Source organism: Choloepus didactylus, chromosome 18, assembly GCF_015220235.1.
Source record: "Choloepus didactylus isolate mChoDid1 chromosome 18, mChoDid1.pri, whole genome shotgun sequence".
In the NCBI taxonomy this organism is placed as follows: domain Eukaryota; kingdom Metazoa; phylum Chordata; class Mammalia; order Pilosa; family Megalonychidae; genus Choloepus; species Choloepus didactylus.
Genome location: NC_051324.1, coordinates 75,913,522 through 75,931,775, shown reverse-complemented (window position 1 = coordinate 75,931,775; position 18,254 = coordinate 75,913,522).

Sequence of the window (18,254 nt, the reverse complement as noted above, 5' to 3'; positions counted from 1 at the left end):
CGGCTGCCAGGGAGGGCTCAGGGCTGTAAACACTCTCACCTCCTCCCCAGTTGAGGACTGGGCTCAGGTCCCAGCTCAGGCATCCGGGGGTGCCGGGAAACGCCAACACCTCCCCACCCACCCCAGCCGAGCCCCAGGCCACAAAGCAGCCGCGGAAACGGCGCTTGTCTGTCTGTCTCACCCTCACCCGGCTTCGGCAGGAAGGAGCTGGGGCTGAGCCGCTGCACATCTTCACGGGGGGGCCTGGCCTGCACCCACCCCCAGCCTCCCCCCGTCACCCTCCCCATCACCCACCCTGCCTGTCACCCTCCCCGTCACCCGCCCTGCCCGTCACCCTCCCCAGTGTAGACGCCCCCAAGCCGTCTCTTTCTGTCACACTTGGCAGTCAGGTAACCAGGTAACCAACAAATAGGGACATTCTCCCCCACCCTCACCCCCACCGCCTGGGCACGCGAGGGCCATCCCAAGCTCGGGTCCTGGCCCCTGGTAGTTCACAGCTGCCCCAGACTCCCCCAGGCCCCCGTCCCCTCTGCACCTCCCTTGTGCCCCCTGCCCCTCCCCACGGCCCGTCCACCTGGCCGGCCCACCAGCCCACATCTGCGCCCCCACCCCAGGTGAGCCAGAGCCCTGGGATCTGGGGGAGGGCCTCCTGCCGGGCTCCCGCGTGGGGGTCTGCACCCCAACCCCGGGAGCTTGGAGGGGAGTGAGCATGGTTCTGGGTGTTCAGAAGCCAGAAGTAGAGCTTGGGGGGCTGTGGGGAGGAAATGGGGGCCCTCACCACTTCCTTCTGCGGGCTCCTGCACCTCACGGTCGTCCTGGGGCCCGATCCAGGATGAGCCCCCCTCCGGCCCCTCCTGTTGCGCTCGGCCCCTGAGGATGGTGGGACGCTGGCCGGGCACCCAACGGGGGCTGTCGTCACAGACCTGCCTCTGGGCCTCCCTCGGTCCCCAGGGGACAGCTGCAGGCCGGTCACCCCCGACACCCCAGGCCTAGGGTTCCTCGGACGTCCCCGCACCCCATCTAATGAACCACGTCCCGTCCTCCCCCACGCTGCGCCCCTGTGGCCGGGGTCTCTCCCTGAGGCTCCCCGAGGGTCACCCCCTGCCCCTCAGCCCAGCTCAGGCCCGGGAGACGTAGGACCAGGAATGAGGGCTCCTTTGGGGGACCCCTGCCAGCCCCCCAGAGTGGTGATTCTGCCCGGGTGGGGGAGGGCCCCACCTCAGCCCCTGCGGGGGTGGGGGGCCCTTAAACGGAATCCAAGGAGTCCCCCCGGGGCCCTGTTGGCTGCAGCGTGAAGCCCACTCCCCACTCCCCGCCCCCCACCCCCACCCCCGACCCCGACAGACAAGAGCAGCCTCAGGAGGTGGACAGAGAGGGGGAGGGGAGGGAACAGGGGCCCACCATGGGCCCTGGGGGGGCTCGGGCGCCCACGGCCTAATGGTGGGGGTTTGCTCAGCGAGACCCCCGCCCCGTCACTGGCGTCTGGAGCTGGGCCCTCACATGGCTGCCTGCTCCCTCCCCACCAGCCACGTCTGGTCTGGCCACAGACCCAGGGGGTCCACACGGGGTTTGGGGAAGGGTCCCAGGGGCCCACGGAGGACCAGCCTCACAGCCACACGGAGGCCCAACAAGGCTAAGGCGGGGGCCCGGGCGGGGGCATCACCATCCCGGCCCCTTGGCCCCACAGTCAGGCTCCCGTCCTCTGGGTGGGGGTGGGGGGCCGCTGTGGGCAGGGGGCCCGGGGAGGGGCCGTGTTCTCTCCTCTGTGGAGGCACCCAGCCCCCGGGGCAGCGGGCTGCTCTCGCCCCCGAAACCCCCATCTCCTTGCCAGCCCTCGCCAGGCTGTGCCCACTGCCCTGGTGCTCTCCACCCCACCCCCAGCCTCCCCCAGGAGCCCCCGCCCTGTTTTCTTTCCTAGGGCCCTGCTGCCCCCCGAGCCCTGTCCCGGGTGCTGATATTCAGGGGCTGCGTCCCCACTGGACCCCAGGCTCCCGGAGGTCACGGAGGTCAAGGGCCAGCTCTGTCCCCATGTCTCCACGGCCGGGGACGCCAGAGTCCAGAGACCCAGTGGGGGACAACGGTGGGTGGGACCCGGGGCCCCAGTGCTCTCCCCCGGAACAGCCCGGTTCCATTCCTCTGCTCTGCGAGGCCCTGGCCTGGGAAGCCGATCCCACCTGCTCCCGCCCAGCCTCGTGGGGAAGTTTATAAACAAACAAAACCGTGGAACAACCAGCAAGAATTGACAGAAAACACTCAAAGGACTGCAGGGCGACCAGAAAAGGTCACTCAGGAGCGTGAGGACTGCGCGGTGCCCTCGCTGCCCCTCACCGGTGCTGTGTGCAGCCGCCCGCCCCCGCTGGGGTCCCTGGTCCGGTTCCAGATGGGCACAGCAGCCCTCGAGCACCTGCTGGGAGCCCGTGCGTCCGGCCCGGTCTGCCTGGTGCTGTCTGAGGGACTCGCTGCCCCAGAACCTGCCCTGCGCACGAGAGCCGCTCCGGAGCTTTCCACAGAACCTGCGGGGAGTGGGCAGGGGGCTGCCGGCTGTGGGTCACACGGGGCAGGGCCCAGGGCCACAAGGAAGGTGGGGACGGCATGTTTGGAACCTACAAATGGGGGGACCCCTGTGCCTGGCCTGGAGCTCCTCCCCAAACCACTGCGGGGCCCGGCCCTGAGGAGAGCACAGGCGGAGCGGGAAAAGGGTTTCTTGTTTCCCTTCTTTTCAAGGAAAGCTCTGTCCTAACACGAGCTGGATACAAGCTCAAAGACAGACAATTCCGAGTCTAAATTCCAGTGACAACATAATAAAATAGCAAAATGTCCAGGTTTCAACAAAATGTTGCAAAACACAAAGAAACAGGAAGCGAAGACCCAGGCCAAGGAGATGGGGGTGTCAGAGGCACTTGGGAAGGGGCCCGGGCCCTGGGGCGAAGAGCTGCCCCCGTGCTGGGCACCACCCATGACCCCAGGCAAGGAGGCTGGGGTCCCTGCTCCGCAGCCTCAGGCCCATCCTGCAAACAAGCCGGCCCACCCACCCCTCCTTGGGAAGTCTGGGCCAGGGAAGAACCATCAGGAGGCCCCATAAGTCAGACACTCGGGTCCAACAAGCACCCGAGCCAGTGCCGTGCTGGGCTCCGCTGCTGGGCCCCGGCCGTCTCCGAGCAGTATGCAGGCCGGGGAGGAGGCCGCGGCTCCCCGGGGCCCCGGTGACAGAACCCCACAACAGGCGGGGGTCTCGGAGCAGAGGCAGGAGGAAAGCACATGGAGGCCCCTGCCCATTATGGGGGACAAGGGGGAGAGAGGCGGGAACAGAGAGAGTGAGGGGCAAACAAGCCCCTGGGCAGGCAGCCAGTGCCGTGGGTCTTCCCCGGGGCGGGTGAGGACGAGGGCAATGGACGCAGCCGGAGGGCAGAGGGCAGAGGGCAGAGGGCAGAGGGCAGAGGGCTGGCCGGACGCCCGACCCCTCGGATCTCACCTGAGTGGAGGGCGGCCCAAGGAGGTGCCGCCGGCCACGGTCGAGAGGCCCCCACCCGGGGAAAGCAGCCCCCTCCCAGCCCCCCAGTTGGCTCACAAGCATGCCAGACCCCTGCCCAGTCCCGTCCCCGCTGGACCCCTAGCGCGACCCCCCGTCGCCTCCCTTAGCACCCCCGCTGCCACGCACCTCGCCGGGCTGTCCCCAAGGCCAGGAGGACGGCCCCACCTCTGAGGCCTGGGGGCCCCCATGGCGGCCTCATCCCCAGCCCCTGCGGGACATGGTAACCTGTATGGTTGTGCGGACACCAACTGCCCTTCCGGCTCCGGGCTCCAGGCGTGGGGCTCCTCCTGGGGCCAGTGCAGGCAGCAACCGGCTTCTCTCCTCGGACGGGGAAACCGAGGCCAGAGGAGGTGGGGCTGCCGATAGGTGAGGGGAAAACTCCCCCGAGGGAGGGCGCGGGCCAGGGGCCAATGAAAAGTCTCACCAGGGCTGCCACGGAAAGATGCACATCCCACATTCTGTGACAGTCTGGGGGTTGGGAAACCCAGAATGCAGGGACTTTAAAAACCAACCCCAAACAACAAAGCTGCTGGAGCTACTCAGCGAATTCAGCCAAGTGGCAGGAACAAGAGCAACACGCAGCGGTGTTTCTGTACACTAGCATAATGAACACCGAGAAATCAGGAGAAAGTTCCATTTACAAGAGCAGCTAGAAGAATCAAACAGCTAGGAATAAATTTAACCAAGAATGTAAGACGTGTACTCAGAAAGCCACACGACATTGCTGAAAGATATCAAAGGAGACCTAAATAAATGGAAGGACGTCCTGTCAGGAGAGAAGCTAACGAGAGGTCAGCCGGCTCCAGCACGGATGTTGGGGTCGCCAGTGAAAGCACGACTCACAGCTCTGACAGACAGACGTCCACTTGCCTGGAGAAGAGGCGAGCGAGGGCAGCTTCTCACCGACTCGGGTCCTCTGGCCAGCGGGGCTGTGTCCACAGCCAGGCGGGGAGGAGTTTCACACACAGCCTGTGCCAGTTTGGATGTGTTGTGTCCCCCCAAACGCCATTATCTTTGATGCAATCTTGTGTGGGCAGAGGTATCATTGTTAATTACATTGTAATTCTTTGAGTGTTTCCATGGAGATGCACCCCACCCAACTGTGGGTGATGACTCTGATTGGATAATTTCCATGGGGGTGTTGGCCCACGCATTCAGGGTTGGTCTGAATTAAATTACTGGAGCACTATATAAGATTAGACAGAAGGAGCAAGCTGCTGCAGCCAAGAAGGACACTTTGAAGAAAGCACAGGAGCTACAGGTGAGAGACGGTTTGAAGATGGCCATTGAAAGCAGACTCTTGCTCCAGAGAAGCTGAGAGAGGACAAATATCCCACGTGCAACTAAGAGTGACATTTTTGAGGAACTGCAGCCTAGAGGAACGTCCTGGGAGAAAGCCATTTGAAACCAGAACTTTGGAGCAGACGCCAGCCACGTGCCTTCCCAGCTAACAGAGGTTTTCCGGACACCATTGGCCATCCTCCAGGGAAGGTACCTGATTGCTGATGTGTTACCTTGGACACTTTATGGCCTTAAGACTGTAACTGTGTAACCAAATAAACCCCCTTTTATAAAAGCCAATCCATCTCTGGTGTTTTGCATTTCGGCAGCATTAGCAAACTAGAACACAGCCCCTCCTGCGTTTCTAGAGAGAGACTGGTGTGTTGAAGTCCCCCACTATTGTTGTAGACATGTCTGTTGCTACCTTCAGTTTAGCCAATGTTTGTCTCATGTACTTTGGAGCTCCTTGATTGGGTGCATAAACAGTTATGATTGTCATTTCTTCTTTGTGAATTATCCCTTTTATTGATATATGGTCCCCTTCTTTGTCCCTTAAGACATCTTTGCATCTAAAGTTTATTTTGTCTGATATTAGTATAGCAATGTCTGCTTTCTTTTGGTTGCAGTTTGCATAGAATGTTTTTTTTCCATCCTTTCACTTTCAGTCTTTTTGTGTCACAGGGTCTAAGATGAATCTCTTATAAATAGCGTATCAATGGGTCATACCTTTTAATCCATTCTGCCAGTCTGTATCTTTTAATTGGAGGGTTTAATCCACTGACATTCAAAGGTATTACTGTGAAGGGAGTTCTTGAACCAGCCATCTTATCCTTTAGTTTTTAATTGTTAGATATGTTTTTTTGCTCCTCACTCTTTTTTCCTTTAAGTTACCCTTGCTAATACTCTTCAGTTCTGGGCTTTTCTCCAGGCCTCTCTCTCCTTTCTTCTCTTCTCAGCTGGTAGAACTCCCTTAGTATTTCTTGCAGGGCAGGTCTCTTTAATAAAGTCTCTCAGTGTTTGTTTGTCTGTGAAAATTTTAAACTTTCCCTCAATTTTGAAGGAGAGCTTTGCTGGATAAAGAATTCTTGGCTGACAATTTTTCTCTTTCAGTATCTTAAATATGTCATACCACTGCCTTCTCACCTCCATGGTGCCTGCTGAGCAGTCAGTACTTAGTCTTATGTGGTTTCCCTTGTATGTGGTGCATCACTTCTCTCTTGCTGCTTTCAGAAGTTTTTCCTTCTCTTTAGCATTTGATGATCTAATCAGTATATGTCTCAGGGTAGGTTTATTTGGATTTATTCTATTTGGGGTTCGTCGCGTATCTTTGATTTGCATATTTATGTCATTTAGAAGTTGGGATGTTCTCCCCAACCATATCTTGAAACACTCTTCCTTTACTCTTCTCTTCTCCTTCTGGGACACCAATGATTCTATTTGTTCACTTCATGTTGTCCATCATTTCTCTGAGACCCATTTGAAAGTTTTTTGATTTTTTTCCCATTTCTTCTTTTGTGTGCTAGCATTCAAATATCTGCCTTCAAGTTCACTTATCCTTTCTTCTGCCTCTTCAAATCTGCTGTTGTGTGTCTCTAGTATATTTTTAATTTGATCCACAGTGTCTTTTATTTCCATAAGTTCTGCTATTTTTTTAATCTACTTTTTTAAATTCTTCTTTATGCTCTTGTAGAGTCTTCTTGATTCCTTTATGTCTTTAGCCATCTTGTTGAAGTTGTTTTGGAGATTTTTTTGTACTTCTTTAATTAATTGCTCCAAATTTTGTGTCTCTTCCAGCTTTTTAATTTGTTTATTTGGCTTGTCCATATCTTCTAGATTCTTCATGTGCTTTTTAATTTTATGATAGTTTGGGGCATTTTCTTGTCTTGATAAGGTTATTTTGGGAAATGCAAGATTATTTGAGCATTTATATATAATTTGGTAAAGCTACAGCTTCCTGGGATGAAGTTTCCCAATCCTATTAGCAGGTGGCGCTCCCGAGGCACAGCTCACTGGGGTGCAGTTCCCCTAACCTACAGCAGGTGGCGCTCCCGAGGCACAGCTCACTGGGGTGCAGTTCCCCTAACCTACAGCAGGTGGCGCTCCCGAGGCACAGCTACCTGGGGTGCAGTTCCCCTAACCTACAGCAGGTGGCGCTCCTGAGGCACAGCTACCTGGGGTGCAGCTCCCCTAACCTACAGCAGGTGGGGCTCTCAGGCAGATCTTCCCTGGACTTCTGGGCGGTGGGTGGAGTCCACCCTGGGTGGGAACCAATCAGTGCAGCGGATCTCGGTTAGCCCTGGGGAATCCCAGTCCTGGGGCTGCGGTGTGGGCCCTGGGCAGCGGGCAGGGAGCTGCTCAAGGGCACCCGCAGATGGGGCGTGCCTGCTCCCTGCCTGCTGTGCGCCCGCGAGCCTCTGGGGTGTGGGAGGGCTCCTGGGGCTTCCCTGTGGTGCTCTCTCCTCTCCCTGCTTCTTGCACCCCCTGGGCTTCCGTGAGGAGAGAGCAGACGCTGCCCCCTGGGTTCCCTCACGGGAGCCCCCCGCTGTCTGGCTGTGGAGGGTCACCCCCAGCAAACTGCATGGAGTGGAGAGCTGCTGCCCACTCCCTTGCCCGGTGGTTGTCTTGCTGCTGCAGCCCTGGGAGATGGACCGGCCAGAACAGACTCACCAGATCCCTGGAACCACCACCTCACGTTCACGTCAGCATTCCCTCCATGTACCATGGGGGACACTCTATGGGCAGTCACACCCCGAAACCATGGTCCTGGGCATCCTCCAGCCCCTCTCTAGTTTCTTTCTCAGAGGAGAAGCCCGTTCTGCCTCACCTACTCTGCCATTTTCCCAGAAGCCCTGGACACATGATTTTTGACAAGGGTGCTAAGTCCACCCAATAGAGAATGAACAATCTCTTCAACATAGTGCTGGGACATCTGGAAACCCACATGCAAAATAATGAAGGTGGACCCCTATCTCACACCATGTACAAAAAGTAATTCAATGGATCAAAGATCTAACTATAAGAACCAAAACTATAAAACTCCTAGAATTTTAAGCTACATAGTCTTACATACACAGGGAGAATCTGCAGGCCTTGTGTCAGGCAATGTTTCCTTAGACTTTACACCAAAAGCATGAACAACAAAAGTAAAAATAGATAAATGGGATGTCTTCAAAATTAAAAACATTTATGCTTCAAAAGACTTTGTCATGAAAGTAAAAAGGCAACCTACAGTATGGGAGAAAATATTTGGAAACTACATATCTGATAAGGGCTTAATATCCAGAATATATAAAGAAATCCTGCAAACCAACAACGAAAAGGCAAACAATCTAATTTTTTTTAAATGGACAAAAGACTTGAATAGACATTTCACCAAAGAGGATACTCAAATGGCCATTAAGCACATGAAAAGATGCTCAACATCATTAGCCATTAGGGAAATGCAAATCAATGAAACACCATTACATACCCACTACACTGGTTAGTGTTAAAAAAAAAATGGAAAATTACAAGTGTTGGAGAGGATGTGGAGAAATAGGAACACTCCTTCATTGTTGGTGGGAATGTAAAATGGTGCAGCCACTGTGGAAGACAGCTTGGAAGTTCTTCAGAAAGTTAAGTATATAATTACAATATGACCCCAGCAATCCCACTTCAGGTATATACCTGTTTCAGGTTGCTAAAGCTGCCAGAATACAATATTTCAGAAATAGGTTGGCTTTTTCAATGGAGATTTATTAGGTTGCAAATCTATAGTGCTAAGGCCATGAAAATGTCAAAATTAAGGCATCAAGAGAAAGATACCCTCTCTGAGGAAAGGCCGCTGGCATCTGGGGTTCCTCTGTCACATGGGAAGGCACACAGTAACATCTGCTGATCCTTCTCTCCTGGTTTCTGGTTTCAATGGCTGCCTCCAAATGTCTCTGGGTGTTTCTCTCTCAGCTCCTGTGGGTCTTTCTTGCTTCTCCCGGGGCATTTTCTTTGTAAGCTCTCGCTCTCCATGAGCTCTCTTAAAGGACTCTAGTAAAGGATCAAGACCCACCCTGAATGGGCAGGGTCACATCTCCATGAAAACCTAACCAAAAAGTGCCACCCACAGTAGGTCTGCTCCCAGAAGACTGGATTAAAAGAACATGGCTTCACACCGCAGATGATCTCACTGCCCTCCCCGCTCCGTGGGACCTGACACCCAGGGGTGTAAATCTCCCTGGCAATGCAGGACGTGACTCCCAGGGATGAGCCTGGCCCTGGCATCATGGGATTGAGAAAATCTTCATGACCAAAAGGGGAAGAGAAATGAAACAAAGTCTCAGTGGCTAAGAGATTTCAAATGGAGTTGAGAGGTCATTCGGGAAGTTATTCTTACATGTTATATAGATATCTGTTTTTAGTTTTTAGTGTGTTGGAATAGCTGGAAGGAAAAGCCTGAAACTGTTGAACTGCAACCCAGTAGCCTTGACTCTTGAAGATGATTGTGTAACTATGTAGCTTACACTGTGTGACTGTGTGATTGTGAAAACCTTGTGTCCCACACTCCCTTTATCCAGTGTATGGAGAGATGAATAGAAAAATGGGGACAAAAAGAAAATGAATAATAGGGTGGGATGGGGGATGGGATGTTTTAGGTGTTCTTTTTCTCTAATTTTTAAAATGCAATTTTATTGAGATATATTCACATAACGAACAATCCTCCAAAGTGTACAGTTATTCCTAGTATCATCATATAGTTGTGCATTCATCACCACCATCTTTATAACATTTTCATTACTCCAAAAAAGTAAAATAAAATTTAAAATAAAAAAGAACATCTAAAACATTCTATTCTCCTCCTCCCCCCATTGTTCATTTACTTATTTACTTTTTTTCAACACTCATTCATTGTTTTTTAATTTTATCAAAAAATTAAAAAACAATAAAAAAAATTTCAAACAAAACCAAAACAAAGGAATAAGAAAAAACAAATAACCTAAAATAACTACATTGCTTCCAACATGTTCCTACCTGTTAAAGTTTGCTGATTTGCCAGAATGCAAAACACCGAAGATGGATTGGCTTTCATAAAGGGGGTTTGTTTGTTTGGTTACACAGTTACAGTCTTAAGGCCATAAAGTGTCCAAGGTAACGCATCAACAATCGGGTACCTTCACTGGAGGATGGCCAACGGTGTCCGGAAAAACTGTTAGCTGGGAAGGCACGTGGCTGGCATGTGCTCCAAGTTCTGATTTCAAAATGGATTTCTCCCAGGACGTTCCTCTCTAGGCTTCAGCTTCTCTCCAAAATGTCACTCTTAGTTGCTCTTGGGACATTTGTCCTTTCTTAGCTTCTCTGGAGGAAAAGTCTGCTTTCAAAGGCCATCTCCAAAACATCTCTGTAAGCTGAAGCTCCTCTCTCTGTTCCTGTGTGTTCTTGAAAGTGTCCCTCTTGGCTGTAGCAGCTCGCTCCTTCTGTCTGAGCTTATACAGTGCTCCAGTGATTTAATTCAGACCCACCCTGAATGGGCAGGCCAACACCTCCATGGAAATTGTGCAACCAAAAGTCTTGTCCACAGTTGACAGAATTACATCTCCATGGAAACACCCAAAGGATTCCAAAATCTAATCAACACTAATATGTCTGCCCACACAAGACTGCATCAAAGATAATGGCATTTTGGGGGACACAATACATCAAACTGGCACACTACCCTACCCCAAGAAAATAAACAAACTGTAACCAAAGGAATAAGAGAAACAATTAACCTAAAATAACTACATTGCTGCCAACTCGTTCCTACCATACCTCCCAAAAATTAACAAACCGTAGTCGTTCCTGAGCATTCCCAGAAATTAAGTTTACCCTCCATCACTTATCTGTCCTTATTAGATATTGTTCCCTCTTCACTATTTGTTGTCTATTGCTAGGTCTCCTACATTCTACAACATAAACCATTTATTTTAGATTTTTCACAGAGTTCACATTAGTGGTAACATACAATATCTCTCTTCTTCTGCTTGGCTTATTTCACTCAGCATTATGTCTTCAAGGTTCATCCATGTTGTCATATGTTTCACAACCTTGTTCCTTCTTTTTTTTTAATTCAATTTTATTGAGATATATTCACATACCATGCAGTCATACAAAGTGTACATTCAACTGTTCACAGTACCATTATACAGTTGTGTGTCCATCACCAAAAATAATTTTTGAACATTTTCATTACCACACACACAAAAATAATAATAATAAAAATTAAAGTGAAAAAGAACAATTAAAATAAAAAAGGACACTGGGTGCCTTTTTTTTTGCCCCCTTTTTTCTACTCATCCCTCCATACACTGGTTAAAGAGGAGTGTGATCCACATGGCTTTCCCAATCACATTGTCACCCCTTGTAAGCTACAGTTTTATACAATTGTTTTCAAGATTCATGGGTTTTGGGTTGTAGTTTGATAGTTTCAGGTATTTACTGCTAGCTATTCCAATTCATTAGAACCTAAAAAGCGTTGTCTATATTGTATGTAAGAGTGTCCACCAGAGTGACCTCTCGACTCTTTTTGGAATCTCTCTGCCACTGAAGCTTATTTCATTTCCTTTCACATCCCCCTTTTGGTCAAGAAGATGTTCTCCATCCCACGATGCTGGGTCTAGATTCCTCCCTGGGAGTCATATTCCATGTTGCCAGGGAGATTAATAAGGTGGGATGGGGGGAATGGCATGTTTTAGGTGTTCATTTTAACTTTTATTTTTATTATTATTTTTTTGGATTAAGGAAAATGTTAAAAAATTGATTTTGGTGATGAATGCACAACTATATGATGGTACTGTGAACAAATGATTGCATGCTGTGGACGGTGATAAGGTATGTGAATATATCTCAATAAAACTGAATGTTTAAAAAAGAGCATGGCTTTTCTGAGATACATAACAGATTCAAACCAGTATACTCCACCCTCTGGACCCCCAAAAGACATGTTCTTTCCATATGCAAAATACATTAATTCCTTCACAATATCACAAAAGCCTTAAATCATTTCAATAACAATAAATAAGTACCAAGTCTTATCAAAATCAGTTACAGGCGTGGTTTGTCCTAAGGCAAAATTCCCCTCTGGCTGTGAAACTTAGAACAAGTTATCTGCTTTCAATATACAAAGGAGGGACCGTCATAGGCTAAACATCCCCATTGCCAGAGGGAGACACTGGAAGGCAAACATGGGTCAAAGGTCCCAAACAGTTTCAAAAACCCTCAGGGCAAACTCCATTAGATTTCAGAGTCTGAGAATCATCTATAGAACAATGTTTTATCCTCGGGGCTTGAGAGAGAGCAGCAGTCTCACCCTCTCCAAGGGCCTTTTTCTCTCCAAACACTGGGGAGAGGGCTCCAACATTTCCAAGCATTGCGGAGACCACCTTGTTCTTGGCTACACCCTCAAGCATTGGGGTGGCCAGACCCTCTGCCATCTCTGGGGCACCCTCACAACCCCCTTAGAACAGTGGGGTGGTGGCCAGGCTCTCCCAATCCCCGGGGAATGTGCTCCACCCTCTCTGAGGCCTGGGGTGGCAGTACTCTTCCTGAACAACAGGGAGGAAGGCCTGCTGTGCCGGTTTGGATGTATCATGTCCCCCAAAACGCCATGCTCTTTGATGCAATCTTGTGAGGGCAGATGTATTAGTGTTGATTAGGTTGGAATCCTTTGAGTGTTTCCATGGAGATGTGACTAAATCAACTGTGGGCAAGACCTTTGATTGGATAATTTCCATGGAGGTGTTACCCTACCCATTCAGGATGGGTCTTAATTGAATCACTGAAGTCCTATAAAAGCGTCCACAGACAGAAGAAGGTGCTGCAGCCAAGAGGGATACTTTGAAGAATGCACAGGAGCTGAGAGAGGAGCTGGAACACAACCTGGGATCAGCAGATGCCAGCCACGTGCCTTCCCAGATAAGAGGTTTTCCGGATGCCAATAGCCTTTCTCCAGTGAAGGTACCCTATTGTTGATGTGTTACCTTGGACACTTTATGGCCTTAAAACTGTAACTGTGTAACCAAGTAAATCCCCTTATAAAAGCCAATCCATTTCTGGTTTTTGCAAATGGCAGCATTAGCAAACCGGAATACCTGCCCTCTGCAAATTCTGGGACAAACTCACCCTCTCCATGTACACGGGGGTGTCTGCTCTCCTGGCTTGAGGTTCCTCGGCTCCAGACCTCAGTGTCCATGGCTCCACCTTTGAAGTCATTTTTCCTTCAATCTGTCCCCTTTCTGCCCCTTTTAGTCCAGGCTGGCAGTGGTTCCATTTATACAGATCCCACAACAAACATGTAGGTTTAGCATGCAGCACACAGGGGTCAAAGCTGTCAGACAACAGGACTTTCCACAAATCCTTTCTGGATAACTCCATCTCCAAGCCTGGCTCATCCTGACATGGTGGTCGGGTTCCACATTTAGATAAATCCTCACATGGGGTGCTAGCTTCTGGGGTTTCACTTTCTGGAAACCCCAAATTTCCAGACCATCAATTTCTGGTTTCTTTGTACCCAAGAGTTCAGTTTTCAGCTTACCCTCTCCTCTCACCTTTCACTCTAAGCTGCAAGGAAGCCAGGCTGCACTTTCCACATTTAATTTTGAAATTTCTTTGGCTAAATATTCCAGCTTGTAACTTTCAAATTCTCCCTCCCAACCAATACCCAGGACTCGATTTTGCCAAATTGTCTGCCACTTTAAAAGAAGGATCACCTTTTCTCCAGTTTTCAATGACACATTCATCATTTCTAAGGCCTCTTCAGCAGTATCTTTAGTGTCCATATTTCTACCCACAGCCTCTTCAAAGCCATCTAGGCCTTTTCTATCAAGCTCCTCACAGTTCTTCCAGAATTTTCCCCTTATCCATTTTTAAAGCTGTCCCAGAATTTTTGGTATTTGCAAGTTGCAGCACCCCACTTCTCTGGTACCAAAATCTTTTCTGGTTTGCTAAAGCTGCCAGAATGCAATAAACCAGAAATCAGTTGACTTTTTCAATGGGGATTTATTAAATTGCAAATTTACAATTCTAAATTGTAAATGTCCAAATTAAGGCATCAAGCATCAGGTGGTAGACCCCTTCTCTGAAGAAAGGCCGCTGGCATCCAGGGTTCCTCTGGCACGTGGGAAGGCACATGGTGACGTCTGCTGGCCCTTCTCTCCGGCTTCTGGTTTCAATGTCTGTCTCCAAATGTCTCTCAGTGTTTCTCTCTCAGCTCCTGTGGGTCCTTCTTCCTTCTCCCGGAGCATTTTCTGTCCAGGCTCTCTCTCTCCACAACCCGTCTCAACAGACTCCTGTAAAGGATTGAAACCCACCTTGAATTGAGTGGGTCACATCTCTATGGAAACAACCTGTGCCAGTTGAAGCTGTTATGTACTCCAGGAAAGGCCATGTTCTTTTAACCCAGTCTTTGTGGATGCTGACCTATTGTGGGGGAAACCTTTTGATTAGATTATTTCCATGGAGATGTGGCCCCACCCATTCAGGGTGCTTCTTGATTAGTTTACTGGAGAACTTTAAGAGAGCTCACAGAGAGAAGGAGCTCAGAGAAGCTGAGAGAGACATTTTGGAGAAAGCCAATCTGAAACCAGAACCCGGGGGCAAAGGACCAGCAGACACCAGCCACATGCTTTCTCAGCTGACAGAGGTGTTCCGGACACCATCGGCCTCTCTTCAGTGAACGTATCCTGTTGCTGATGCCTTAGTTTGGACCCTTTAATGGCCTTGGGACTGTACATTTGTAACCTACTAAATCTCCTTTATAAAGGCCAATCCATGTCTGGTATTTTGCATAATGGCAGCTTTAGCAAACAGGAACACAACCTAATCAAACAGTTCCACCCAACAATAGGTCTGCCCCCACAGGGCAAAAGAACTGAAAGCAGGGACTTGAACAGATAATTGCACACCAATGTTCATAGCAGCATTATTCACAATTGCCAAAAGATGGAAGCAACCCAAGTGCCATCAGTAGATGAATGGATAAGCAAAATGTGGTATATGCATAGAATGGAATATTATTCAGCTGTTGGAAGGAATGAAGTTCTGATACATGTGACAACACGGATGGACCCTGAAAACATCATGTTGAGTGAAATAAGCCAGACACAGAAAGACAAATGTTGCATGATCTCACTGATATGAAATAATCAGAATAAGCATATTCATGGATTCAGAAACTGGAATGCAGATTACAAGGGGCCAAGGTAGGAGTAGGGCCTGAGAGTCAATTCTTAGCTGGTGCAGTTTCTGTTTGAGGTGATGGAAAAGCTTTGGTGATGGATGGTGATGGTGGTAGCACATTATGAATGCAATTAATACCACAAAATTACATGTCTGAATGTAGTTGAAAGGGGGCGATTTTAAGTTGTATATATATGTTACTAGAAAAAAATTTAGAAATACCATATGGTAAACTATGGACTATAGTTAGTATAATTAAAATAATTTTGTTTTTTCGATTGTAACAAAGGCACCACTCTAAAACAAAGTGTTAATAACAGGGTGGATGTTTTGTTTTGCTAAAGCTGACAAAACGCAATATAGCAGAAAAGGACTGGCTTTTAACAATGGGTATTTATTAGCTTACAAATTTATAGTTCTAAGACCATGAAAATGCCCAAATCAAGGCATCAACAGGACCAGCTCCTGGCGAGCTTGGGCTCCTCAGTCAGATAACCAGGCACATGGTGGCGTCTGCTGTATGAAATTAAAATCCCTAAAATTTCAATTTATGTTTCTTCTATTTAGGTTTTTATACACATGTAATCATAAAGAAATAGACACATAGAAATTGATTTTACTAATTTTGGATCACATTGTGTGGACACGATTTTATATATATTTTTAGGTTAAAATTTTATGTTGAGCCTCTTCCTGTTTATTAAAACATTTGCCAACTGAATTAAAAACAAAACAAAACGAGAGGCTGGGGCTTGCTGGGCTCTCCCCAAAGTCACCAGTCGTCACAGTTTTAGGCAACAGAGGGCAGGGGCCACTTTTCTAACACACGGCAAGTCCCATGACTGGAGAGAAAGCACGGAGCAGTCAGGTCTCAGGCAGGATAACAAATGGCTTAGAGGTGAAAAAGCTCAGCCTCTTTCATAATTAAAGATATGCAAAGCACAATGGGAGATGAGATGCAATTTTCACCCATAAATTAGAAACAATTCTGAAAATCTGTAACACCATATTGGCAATGGTGTGCGGAAACTGACGCTCACACACACGAGGGTGGTTTACAGGTCACATGAAGAATCGGCACAGTGTGGTCAGAGGGTGGCAATGCCCTAAAATCGGTGAATCCTGGGACAGAGATCCCCGTGGTGGTCAGCAGCGGTCACATGCACCCTCACCAGCAACCAGGACACGCACCTGGAAGCTACGTCAGATCGACAAAAGCTAACAAGTCAGCCACAGTAAGGCTGGCAACGTTTGTCTCCTGCACTGTGAGCAGCAGCACAGGCAGCACATGTAAGCACAGGTACACAGGTAGCACAGGTAAGCACAGGTAGCACAGGTAAGCACAGGAAACACAGGTACACAGGTAGCACAGGTACACAGGCAGCACAGGTAAGCACAGGTACACAGGTAGCACAGGTAAGCACAGGTACACAGGTAGCACAGGTAAGCCGCTGATTTGAAGAGCATGCTGGCAACATCCCATAATGCCGCCCGTGAGCCTGCAAGCCAGGGTCCCCCGGAGGGGGCCCGAACGAGGACAGTTACCTCCGCAAAGTGAGAAGCAGCCCAGATGCCTGATGGCAGAGGAACCGGTACCCACGATGCCATCCTGCGCGTGGCCCGGCCGTCTGCATGCACATCGCGGAGGGCATGGGAGAAACCCTGAGAAGGAGGAGCACTGTGCACCCCAGGAAACACCTCTCCCCACTCCGGACCCGCGAGGGACATGGATGTCCGTGTACTTGAGGAAAATGGGTTCCTGGTCAACACACCACATAGTTCCCAGCACAGGAGACTCCGCCCGCAGGGAGGACTAAGCCAACACTCTCAATTTTTAAGGGGAAAATATTTGCGTATCAGAAAAAAGGGGTGCAAGCATGCCAAAATGTTAACGTCCAGAATCCTTGTTGCTAAATGCGTTTTCAACCCCATTTCCTAGGCCTCCAGCCCCTCACGCCCGGGCCCTTGGGGAGTGAAGTGCATGTGCCCTTGTCCCCTCCTGCGTTCGTCCGCAGGGCTGCCTGAATGGGTCGCCCCGCCCAGCTGGCGGCCAGTCTCCCCAGGAATGGCAGTCGTCTTTATAGAGTGATCTAGGGGTTAACCTCAGGCCCGAGAGTGAGGTGGTGGAGGGGGAAGGCCCCCTCCTGGCCCCAGAGGCCCCTGCCCCCTGCCCCTCTGGGAGCGGCTCCCCTTTGCACTGTTCAGGGCCCCAGCCCCCTGGGGAAGGTTACTGGGCACCCGCTCCTCCTGGGGTGTCCTCGTGGGACCTGCACTGCCCAGTGTCCTCCTGCGAGCCTGGCCAGCCCCATGTGCCCAGAGCACTCTGTGGGAGGCCAGCCCCAGACACAGGCCCAGGGACAGCTGGGGTCACCGTGGGCAGAGCCAGGGCTTGCCTGGACAGTGAGGGGGCTCCCTGGGGGTGGGGATCATGGGCTGGGGCCCTGGGAGGAGCCGCTGCCTGCCATGAGCCTGCGGCCAGGTCATCCCTCCCAGCCGGGACTTCGGGGTGGCCGAGTCCGGAGTCACCAAGGCACGCAGTGGAGAACCCGGGGCATCAGGGAAACCCGCTGTTGGATGGGGCGCCGGGAGGAGGTGCTTCCAGGGGGCACACAGCAGGCAGGTGGCTGGTGGGCAAAGGACCCTCCCTGAGGTCCACTTGGGAGCAGAGCCCAGGGTCCTGGAGGGGCTCCAGGCTGCCCCCTAGAACATGCAGCTAAGGGCAGGGACCCTGCGGGACGCCCCAGGAAGGGACACCCCACTGAGCGGGGGCTGGAGTGGAAGGAAGAGGGACCCAGGTTGGAGCCAGCGCGGTTTGGAAATGAGCAGGATGAGGCCTCGTTCCTGGTGAAGGATTGCTCCCGGTGGCGGCAGAGGGTCCTTGGGTTACCGGGTGCCTCCCCCCATGGAAGGCCACCTGCCCTGGAGGCTGGGAAGGGGGTCATAGGGACACGGGGATTCCCGGCCCAGCTGGACCCTAGCACCCACCTAGGCGGCTCCTCGGCCTCTTCCCGCTGGGGAGGTCGTGGCCACGGGCACTTTGCTGTTCCCTGGCAGAGACATCGGGTCAGGAACCCACCCCTCCTCATCTGCAGGGGCCTCGGATCCAGCCGGGCCCCAGGGGCAGCCAGTGAGGCCCAGGGCTGGCGTCCGGAGAGAACCCACTCTCTCCGCCCGGGTCCCGCCTCGCCACCCCCATGTCCCAGCCCAAGCCTGGAGGTACAGGAGCACCCTTGGCGCATGAACATGCATTTGGAATTGC